Raw genomic sequence first — 12005 nt, forward strand, 5'->3', positions numbered from 1 at the left:
GCACGAGACTCTACCATCTCGAGCAAATACTTTGAAATTATCTGAGGTACGAACTTTCTGTTTCTATATAATGTCAAATCTTTCTAAACTTGAATTTGTAGCCTTGGATATATCGAGCAAATGCTACATGTCTTGGGTGCTTGATGTTGAAATTCATCTTGATGCGATAGGTCTGGCAGACACCATCAAGGATAAAAATCAGGAATCAAACCAAGACCATGCCAAAGCAATGATATTCCTACGTCATCACCTTGATAAGGGCCTGAAAATGGAATATCTTATTGTTAAAAATCTAGTCATACTGTGGAATAATTTGAAAGATAGATATGACCACCTGAAGATGGTCGTTCTTCCATAGACACGTTATGATAGGACTCATCTAAGGCTACAAGATTTTAAATCTATAAGTGAGTATAATTCTGCTATGTTTAGAATTATTTCCCAATTGAAATTGTGTGATGATAATATTACTGATCATGTTATGTTGGAAAAAACTTTCACCACTTTTCACGCCTCGAATATGCTCCTGTAGCAGCAATATCAAGAGATGAGATTTAAAAAGTATTCTGAACTTATCTCACATCTTCTAATAGCCGAGCAACATAATAGGTTATTAATGAAAAACTATGAAAGCCGACCTACTGGTTCTTGTCCATTCCTGAAGTGAATGAGACGAACTTCCACCAAGCTAGACGTGGAAGAGGTCGTGGCCCCAGTCATGGTCGGGGAAGAAACTCTAATCATGGTAATAATAATGCACCAAAGAACCCTCCTTGCCACCAGCAATGGAAAAGGAAGAAACAAAAACATGAAGTGGTGCAAGCACCAAATGCATGCTATAGATGTGGAGGAAAAGGGCACTGGTCACGTACCTGTCGTACGCCAAAACACTTGGTTGAGCTTTATCAAGCCTTCCTAAAGAAGACAGAGAAAAATGTTGAAGCAAATTTTATTTCTTAAGATAATTTAGACTTCATGCATTTAGATGTAGCTGATTACTTTGCACTCCCAAAAGGAGAAACAAGTCATGTAATCGGTGGTGAATCTGTAAAAATGTAAATATTTTAATTATTGTTGTTTGTAATAGATAATATGATTATGTAATTATTGTACATAAATAAAAGTTATGCATTAATAATGATGTTTACTATAATATATTTTATTTATGTCATTTTGAAGAATATGGATAATTCTCAAATTATGTTTGGATCAAAGACAAATCATGAAGATATTTGTGTTATTAATAGTGCAACAACTCATGCCATATTCAAGGATCAGAAATACTTTTTTTATTTGCATAAGGAAAAAGCAAATGTTTCAACAATTTCTGGTAATATAAGTTTGATTGAAGGCTCCGGAAGAGCCATTATATTTCTGTCTAAAGGAACAAAACTCATTATAGACAATGCATTATTCTCCTCCAAGTCCCGAAGAAACTTGTTGAGTTTTATAGATATCCGCCAAAATGGGTATCATGTTGAGACAATAGATGAAATGAATGTGGAATATCTTTGTATTACAAAGAATATTTCTGGCCAGAAATGCATTGTAGAAAAGTTACCGACTTTATCTTCTGGCTTATACTATTCAAAATTAGTACAATTAAAGCACACTCTGTCGTAAACCAGAAGTTTACGGATTCAAATACTTTTGTGCTTTGGCATGGCCGTTTGGGCCATCCTGGATCAATAATGATGAGACGAATTACTGAAAATTCGAGTGGGCATCCATTAAAGAACCTGAAGATTCTTACAAATGACAAATTTTCTTGTGATGTTTGTTATCAAGGCAAAATGATCACTAGACCATCACTAATGAAGGTTGGCATTGAATCCCCTGCCTTAACCTTTTTGAGCGTATACATGGGGATATATGTGGACCTATTCACCTACCAAGTGGGTTGTTTAGATATTTTATGGTCCTAATATATGCATCTTCAAGATGGTCTCATGTGTGCCTACTATGATCTCGCAACCTGGCGTTTGCAAAGCTATTAGCCCAAATAATTCGATTAAGGGCACAATTACCAAATTATCCTATAAAGTCTATTCGCCTTGATAATGCTGGAGAATTCTCATCTCAAGCTTTTTATGATTATTGTCTATCAGTTGGGATAAATGTTGAACATCCTGTAGCTTATGTTCATACTCAAAATGGCCTTGCAGAGTCATTTATTAAACGCCTGCAATTGATAGCAAGACCACTACTTATGAAAATAAAATTGCCCACTACTGCTTGGGGCCATGCTATCTTGCATGCAACATCACTTATCCGTCTAAGACCGACACATTATAATAAATATTCTCTGTCACAATTAGTTTTTAGTCATGAACCAAATATTTCCCATCTACAAATTTTCGTATGTGCTGTATATATGCCAGTAGTACCAGCACAACGAAATAAGATGGGACCACAGAGAAGGATAGGAATGTATGTTGGGTTTGAATCACCCTCTATTATTCCCTATCTTGAACCATTGATAGGAGATTTATTTACTGCTCGATTTGCAGATTGTCGGTTTGATGAAACAAATTTCCCACAATTAGGGGGAGAGAAAAAGGAAATCAAAAGAAAAATCGTGTGGAAAGTTTCATCATTATCTCACTTTGATTCACGTACCCCAATTTGTAATCAGGAGGTCTAGAAGATCATCCATTTGCATAATATAGCAAATCAAATGCCAGACGCATTTACTGATTTGAAAAGGATAACTAAGTCACATATCCCTGCAGAGAATGTGTCTATCCGAATTGATATCCCAATAGGACCATCTACTAGCATGAGAGCTAATTAACCTAAAGCACACCTGAAGTGTGGTAGGACTTTGTGTTCTAAGAATCAAAATTCTCGAAAAAGAAAATCGACAAATGATGATAGGCTATAATTGCGTATTTTAGTCTCTTATTACACTCTAATTTACTGCACTTTAATTGAGTCTGAGCTTTAATCGCTAGTGTTTTGCACTAATTATGTGTTTTATGCCTTGAAGGAGTGATTTCGAGCTATGTAGATGTTATGGAATGAGTTTAAGTGATTTGGAGCTTTGAAGTCTGAGTAAAAGCCCAAGGAATCAAGTCAGGATCGTATTCGGGGATCGACGAATGATAGTTAAGAACGGAATGAAGAATCGAGCGGGCATATGATGCATTGTCTAGTAAAATGCACATAACTTTTCACTCAGAACTCCGTTTGGGCTTCACAATATATAGTTGGAAAGCTATTTGAAAGATCTACAACTTTCATGTTTTGCATTTTCGCAAATTCGAATTACAGCGGCGCATGGTGCAGATAGCGGTGCGTCGTGCCTGTGGAAATTTTCTGCAGCCTATCAGAATCAGCAATCTGAGCTTTTCCACTGCCGCCCCGCATGGCGCGTCACCCCATGCAGTGCGGTAGTGCAAAGTTTACAGAGTGATTATCCTATTTCGCACGGAAAAAGGTATTTTCGTCCGGACCCGACCCTACTAGGTATAAATACATGTAAAAACGCTATTTTGAGAAGGAGGACATACTTTTGACATAATTTAGACATAAGGAGGCTAAGGAGACCGAAGATTGGACCTAAGGAGGCAAGAATACACTAGGAGCAAGGCGGAGAATTCTTCTACGAGTTTTTCACTTCCTTCTTCCTATTTTCATTATTGTTTATGAATTCCAGTATTGTAGTTATGCATACTATTATGAATAGCTAATTTGTTATTCATAGGGTTTCGATGGAACCTGTTGAAGGATGATTTTTTCGTTATATTAATATAGATTGTCGTAGTATTATCTCTATTTGTTCAACTATATGTTTATTGCTGTTGATTGAAGGGCCCTCAATTAGCTGTTCCTATTTAGTATGTATTACTCGGGAGAGAGTGCATATTTAGGTAGTTGTTGAACAACATCACTCCTAACGTATATGAGGGATCAATACGGAGGGTTTAAAGGTGAGATTAAGGATAACGAACCTTGGGTGCGATCTAAGTGAGCTGCAATTAAAGCTAGTTAGCGTAATTCGGGAGAATATATCTAGTATATTGTTGTAATTACTCGGAAGAGAGTTACGACAGTCATAGTGCTCATGGTCGATAGAGAAGACTTAGGCAAATTTATAGAAAATATAGCGGGAAGGATTCCGATAATTGGGGAAATCATAACTCTAGACCTCCTTAATCTTTTCTCCAACCCGTAGTATCTTTAGTTGTTAATCTACTAATTTAATTATTTAGTTAATTAGATATAAGAATCTTAATATTTATAACTTAGGAATTGTTCGAGCTTGTCTTCTTATCAGTATTGAACAGTTATAGCTAAGCCTTAGTTCTCTGTGGGATTCGACTCCGGACTTGTAAACCGGATTATATTTGCAACGACCGCTTAGTCCTTTTTATAAGGCATAATTGGGAGTGATCAACAAATGATCAAAATAATACTATGAAGGGATCTCCTAAAGAGACCCAAGATCTGATTAGTTCTGAGATTCCTGAAGAAATCAATAAACCTGAAGCTCATGTAAGTGAGGAACTTTTAATAAGTTCTATCAGTGATGGGATTAATTTAAATCGATCTAAAATAGTGGTGGATAATATTTTTGCATATAATGTTGCACTTAATATTATGCAAGATAGTGAGGATCTTGAACCTCGATCTGTCGAAGAATGTCGACAAAGATCTGATTGGCCAAAATGGCAAGAGGCAATTCAATCGGAATTGAAGTCACTTGCTAAAAGAGAGGTCTTTGGACCAGTAGTCCAAACACCTGCTGGTATAAAACCAGTTGGTCATAAATGGGTTTTTGTGCGAAAAAGGAATGATAAAAATGAAGTTGAAAGATACAAAGCTCGCCTTGTTGCACAAGGATTCTCACAACGACCTGGAGTCGATTTTGATGAAACATATTCACCTGTTATGGATGCCATAACATTTCGATATCTCATCAGTTTAGCACTACATGAAAAGCTTGAAATACATCTAATGGATGTAGTTATAGCTTATCTGTGCGGTTCACTTGATAATGAAATTTATATGAAAATCCTTGAAGGATTTGAAATGCATGAAGCAAAATCTCAGGAATTGTATTCAATCAGATTACAAAGATCTTTGTATGGTTTAAAGCAATCTGGGCGCATGTGGTATAATCGCCTTAGTGAATATTTGCTGAAAGAAGGTTACATAAATGATGTTATTTGTCCATGTATTTTTATAAAGAAAATGACATCAAAATTTGTTATACTTGCTGTTTATGTTGATGACATAAATCTTGTTGGAACTCCAAAAGAGCTTCAAAAGTCAATTGAATATCTTAATAAAGAATTTGAGATGAAATATTGGAAAGACAAAACTTTGTCTTGGTCTGCAAATTGAACATTTAGCAGACGGGATTTTTATCCATCAATCTGCCTATACAGAAAGAGTCTTAAAACGCTTTTACATGGACAAAGCGCACCCATTGAGTACACCAATGATTGTTCGATCACTTGAAGTGAATAAGGATTTGTTTCGACCTCCAGAAGAGGAGGAGGAACTCCTTGATCCCAAAGTACCCTACCTCAGTGCAATTGGTGCACTAATGTATCTTGCTAATGCTACAAGGCCTGACATAGCATTTTCTGTTAATTTACTAGCAAAATATAGTTCTTCTCCTACACGGAGACATTAGAACAGGATTAAGCATATATTGCGATATTTAAAGGGAACTCTTGATATGGATTTGTTTTATGCTAACAAAGATAGTGCAGATCTTGTTGGTTATGCAGATGCAGGTTATTTATCTGATCCCCATAAAGCTCGATCCCAAACCGGGTACGTATTTACATATAGAGGTACTGTCATATCATGACGCTATACAAAACAATCTATTGTTGCTACTTCTTCAAATCATGCTGAGATAATAGATATTCATGAAGCAAGTAGGGAATGCGTATGGTTGAGATCAATAATTCATTTTATTCGAGAAAAATGTGGTTTGAAATGTGAAAAAAGACCTACAACTTTATACGAAGACAATGTTGCATGCATAGCCCAATTGAAGGGAGGATTTATAAAAGGAAATAGAACGAAGCACATTTCACCAAAATTATTCTACACACATGACCTTCAGAAAAATGGTGACATTGATGTGCAACAAATCCGTTCAAGTGATAATCCAGCAGATTTATTCACTAAATCTTTGCCAACTTTAATTTTTGAGAAGATGGTATACAAGATTGCAATGCGGAGACTCAAATATTTGAAACAAGGTTTTCATCAGGGGGAGTAAAATACGTGATGCACTCTTTTTCCGTTACTAAGGTTTTTTCCCATGGGATTTCCTTATAAGGTTTTCAATGAGGCACCTAGCAATGCGTATTACTAAATATGTGTACTCTTTTTCCTTCACTAGAATTTTTTCCACGTGATTTTTCCTAGTAAGATTTTAATGAGACACATTATCTTTAATGAACATCCAATGGGGAGTGTTATAAATATATGATATTATGGATGTTCATTTAGTACTCCATTGTAAATAAGCTTCCTGAAGAAGCTTATCCATATGGGACTCCGTCGTAAATATGTTTATCTATTTAGTACTCTATTGGAAATAAGCCTCCTGAAGAAGCTTATCACTTCGGTACCCGGTGATAGATAAACATTACCCCCGGTAGTAGATTATCCATACCGGGTATAATAAGCTTATCCTTTTGATACTCGGTTATGGATAAATATTATCCTCAGTAAAAGATTATCCATACCGGATATAATGAGCTTATCCTTTCAGTACTTTATTATGGATAAACATTACCCCCAGTAGAAGATTATCTATACCTGGTACAATGAGCTTATCCTTTCAGTACTCCGTTATGGATAAACATTACTCTCAGTAGAAGATTATTCATATCTGGTATAGTAGCAGCTTACACAGTAGCTTCCTTTCTTCTATAAATAGATTCATTATGTACATCAGTTTGAATTCGAATAATATATCAGTTTCTCTCTATACTTGTCTTTACTTTACAGTCTTTATTTATAACACGTTATCAGCACGAGACTCTGCCATATCGATATATATATATATATAACACACACACACACTTTTGTTTTTAATTTTATTACTCTACTTATTTTACTACTATTAATAAGTGGGAATGATGAGCTTCATCTGGTTAAACAATAGAGCAACATCCGGTTAGAAATCGGGTCACAAGGGTTTAATTGTAATTTAATCAAAATACCCGACGTTATAGTTCGACAGGTGCTGCCCCGCTTTGTTCTAGGTTTGACACGTCGTTCATGGCTCCGCCTTCCTATGTTTTGTCTGATCTCAAGTTTCTCCCCTTCTTCTTTGATGATTTCTCAAGTTCCTCCTTTGCACATACCTGGACAAACCCTTCCGAGCTCTTGCTATTTGTATGATATACAGTAAAGGTATGATTACCGCCCTTAATCCGATTTAAGATTTAATGGGTTGTTAATCTGAACAATGTTTGTTTCTCATATTCTGAACTTGCAGAGAAGATTTAGACTACTTCTGTGTAATATTTTAGGCTAATTGGTGACATGTTGTTGCGCTTACTGTTCAGCGTGTTCAACTTGCTCTTTCCCCGATTTACTTTTAATTTTAATCTGTTCGGCCTATGTCGAAGTGCAGTAAAAACAAATTTGAGTCTATTATCTTGCCATTGGGGTTGTATTAGAAATGTTTGTGAAATTGCCCGAAAGAAACTATGATTGGCCTTAACTTTAACTCACGGCTTCAAATTATATGCCAAAAGATCATATCTATATTTGTTCAGTTAGTTATGGACCAAATCAATTTATGAAACGTGAACATGCAATTTTAGCAAAGGATCCGTAGACCAACAAAAAGTTGATGATTTATTGTTCTTATACATTACATGCCACTCACTTCAGCTTGTAGGTCCTATTCATGGTTGGAAAGAATGAGAAATCTACACAAAGATAAGTTTACTTGGATAAAAGAGATTCAAAAACTAGCTAGAGGTTGAAGTAGCTTTCTGTCAAAAATTATTAATTGTTAATGAGGGTCCGAAGGGATGAAGACAAATACATTTGATGTTCCATTAATAGAGTATAATTTCGTTGATGATAAGTGCTTAGTTGCCAATCACATGGAATTGTTTACATGTTTCCCCTATCCTCTATTGTGTTCATTTGATAAAACTTTGTAGCTATTTCTCCACGAAGCTAGAAACATTTGACTAAGCATTTTAAATCTGCAGAATATTGCGTTCTCATGTTCAGAATTTGGATAAAATATGTAGACTACTTTTGTCTAAAATTATTAGCTAATTGGTGGTATATTGTTTGCGCTCGATGTTGTGCGTCTTCAAATTAATCTTTCCCTAGCTTAGTTTTAAGTTTTATCGATTTTAGCTCTATCGAAGTGCAGTAAAACCATATTTGAGTTTGTTATTACTCAAACTGCATTGGGTTCGTATTAGAAATGTCTGTGAAATTGGCCGAAAGGAATTATGATGGACATAAAAAAAAATTGATAGCTCCTCTTTTAAAGTTGTATGCTTATTTATGGTAGTCTTACTTTGTTGCATAAAAGGGCTGTTCTCTTTCTGATTCCCCTTCCACATCTGTCGATTTCATTTCAGGAATTGCTTCGAAGGCCAATAAGCGTTTCCTTGCTCTTAAGGTAAAGATTCTTGATTTTTACTCGGTTCTTTTATTTTGTCCATGTATTCTTGTTCCAATTTAAGTGAGGATATTGTTTACGGTGGGTAAGTAGTTGTGCTTACCTCATTTGAGGTTTTGAGGTCTTTTATGCTTCAAATCTCTTTGTAGGATTTTTATTTGTGGAGGGTTGAATCTTTAGCACCTACCAAGTATAATCCTTTAGCTCATACCGGGTATAATCTTTAGCTCCTACCAACATATATACCGACTCTTAATACTAAAGTTGTAACAAATTGTTGATCTCAACTTATCTTTGCTTAATGTTCTCTTCACTGTTGTGTTTACAGTTGAGACAAAATAAATTTTAGATTATCTGATGTCTTAAGCCATATATTGTTATATACAAATAGAAAACCACATAATCTGGTCTTAAATATTGTATGCTAGCCTCAAAAAAAGTTGTTCGTGCAACATATTTACATCTCAAATGGTATGGGGGTAGGGTATTTATGTCTACTCTCAATCAAGAGAGACAGATAAAAGAGAAGGGTCTTGCCAAACATCTGGATAGACTTCCTTTAGCTCTCAACATCTTCTGCTATTTGGCGAAGAAAATTTTACTATAATGTTGCAGAAAAATGTGTAGGTACCTAGAGTATTGACACTTGTGAATAAACACATTAATGGATAGTCGACATCCAAAAAAGTTCCTCGCTTGGTGATAAAAGCTGATGATAAGAATGCCAAAGAAGGAGAGACACTTGAAATGCAATTGATGTTCTTTTCTAAGGCTTGGCGTGCCTAGGAATCACGATATTTAGACGCAGTTACCCCAAAAATAAAAATAGAGACATTTATATGGAGCTTTAGCTTTCCTATGACGTGATGCCGATTAAACGAGAAATTTGACAATGTACCTGTTATTCGACATCTATGGTCATTGCAAAGGCGAAATAAGGTAAATTTTTCCAGTTGTTCTAGGTAAAATGATATTTTGTTTAGAGCTAAACTTGCTAAATTCTTGTGGGGATTGAGTGTATGATATTTATTACTAAGGACAAGAACTAAAGGACTGTCCAGCCCCACTTGGGTATCAGGGTTTCCTGAGTGTTATGTAGACCATTTTTCGCATTATCATCGTATAAATAGAAGGCTTTATCTGCCATTTAACATTATAGCACTGGAGGTGCTCACTATAGTAGTAAGATAGTTTTCTTCTATAGCTTTGTAGGAAAAAAGGGGCAAAATATGGGTAGTACGTATTTCATTGTTGACCTTGTATAGGTCAAAATCGGACTTAGGAAATCAGGCATGGAAAAGTCATTAAGTGAGAAGAGGTTGACATTGGGTGGCAAAGTTGAGGTCGACCGAAGCCCAACAACGAGCAGCCGTTGAGCAAGCCGTTGAAGCTGAGGTCGAATAGCGAGGGATAGGAATAACGGCTAGTGCAGTCTCGGGACGAGAGATGTGAATATTCTCTTGAATATTCCCTTTGTTGTACTTTTTTAGGGTTTCGAGAAAACATTCCATATAAAGGGAAAAGAAAAGAGAGGAAAGAGGCACGAGAGATTTATTCTGAAAAAACTATTGTAAGAAGTTGACCCTTGAAAGAAAATACAAAGTTCACCTTTCCGTAGTGATTGATTTTATCGATTATTCTTCTCTTTCACTCACATGATCCAAGAAAGCATTATTCATATTCTTGTTTACTGCCACATTTCGTTGTCAGAAGGAAGAATCTTCCACATCATTTGATATTTGGGTGAATTGTTCTTCTTATTTACATTTATTGCCATTTCCCATATTTAATACTCATCATTCATTCTTCATTTATTCTCTAAAGTGTGCATTTAATGATTGAATACACGACTCTGGGCACCAGGTAAACAGTATCACTTAAACTCTTAGCTAGATCTAAAAATTATTATGCTTGACTAGGATTCACCTTTCACATCAGTTATCATTTAGTTAGTTTAACAAAGAGTACTACACTTTTTGGTCAAACAATTTGGCACCGTCTGTGGGGACTTTCTAGTCAAAATCATAGTCTTTCTAGATCTACAAAAACACATCGATAGCAAAGTACAAAATTTTCTTTCCCCTGCTTGCATAATCTAACATGGCAGGAAATGGAGAACAAAGACTAAAAGCAGTGGAAAGCCTTACTACTAATCTCCTAAGTACCATCAATGAGGCTCACAGAGAAGACGAAGAGAACTTGACACTAAGCTCCTCACCCAAGCGAAGTGATTCACCCCCTTTCATAGCAGCGTTATCGCTTCTTATGGAAGGGGAGCCTCTACGTCCACTACGGAAGAAGCACAACCGGCAGTAAAAAAGCTACTAGAAGCATACTAACGAGTACACTGAATAATATACTTGAAAAACCCGCTCAAATGGCGAGCAGAGAAGGTGTGCGAATCGATATCACCACAACAACCAATAAGCAACACACCTGGCCTCCCTCGACAGGTATCACTCATTTTGTTAATGATGCAGGTAACGATGCCCTCGCTGCCATCCTTAGAAAAATAAAAGAGATGGAGAATGAGAACAAAACACTCTATGACCAAATGAGAGAGCATCAAGAAAGGGTAGATAAGATACTAGGCGCCCCAAAACTCCTACCAAAGCGGGACGCCAACCAGTTTGTGGAACAACTGTATATCGACGAAGACGCACCACATGCTATACCAAAACTTTAAAAATGCCGCCATACTTGAAAATATATGACGGTATGATGGACCCAGAGGATCATGTGACCCACTATGTTATTGCAGTGAAAGGCAATGACCTCGCAAAGGAACAAGCATCTTCCATATTGCTGAATAAGTTTGAAGAGACCTTAACCGGCAGGGTCCTCACTTGATACTCGCAGTTACCTGCGCATTCCATAGAAACGTTCGAGGAAATGGCTGACAAGTTCGTCACTGCTCATGCCCGGGCCAAGAAAGCGGAGGCAAGGGTGAACGATATATTCTTCATTAAACAATCACCTAGCGAAGGACTTAGAGACTTCCTTGCCCGGTTCAACATGACCCTTCCGAATATATCTGAAGGAATGGCGGTGGCAACTTTCCAGAATGGACTGAGCAAAAGTGGGTCGCGGGCGACCAAGAAGTTGCTAAGCCGACTCATGAAATACCCTCCAACCACTTGGGATGAGATACACAACACCTACTGTACCAAGGTAAGAGCCGACAAGGATGATCTCAACGGACCTACTCAACGCCTGACCTCGGTCCAAATGGAGTCTAGGAAAGACTGAAGAAACGAAAGCAGAAGAGATCTAGTAGGGTCACAACCTAATCGAGAAAGACATCAGCCTTACATCAGAGGCACCCTCATGCCGCCTCTATATCACGATGAAGGTCCATCCAGGCTGCGAATAGGAA

The 12005-nt window shown here is 36.7% G+C and overlaps 1 long non-coding RNA gene across 5 annotated transcripts in view; it reads left to right on the plus strand.

The window, feature by feature from the left end:
* Positions 1-7164: 7164 nt before the first annotated feature.
* LOC104226925 (uncharacterized) overlaps positions 7165-12005 on the plus strand; it is a 70765-nt gene continuing 65924 nt past the window's right edge. For all 5 annotated transcript variants that reach the window (XR_011402283.1, XR_011402285.1, XR_011402282.1 and 2 more), the window contains exons 1-2: positions 7165-7389; positions 8589-8629. This is a non-coding gene — a long non-coding RNA (uncharacterized lncRNA). The remainder of the gene's footprint in view (positions 7390-8588; positions 8630-12005) is intronic.

The sequence above is a fragment of the Nicotiana sylvestris genome, chromosome 9 (genome assembly GCF_000393655.2).
Source record: "Nicotiana sylvestris chromosome 9, ASM39365v2, whole genome shotgun sequence".
Taxonomy (NCBI): domain Eukaryota; kingdom Viridiplantae; phylum Streptophyta; class Magnoliopsida; order Solanales; family Solanaceae; genus Nicotiana; species Nicotiana sylvestris.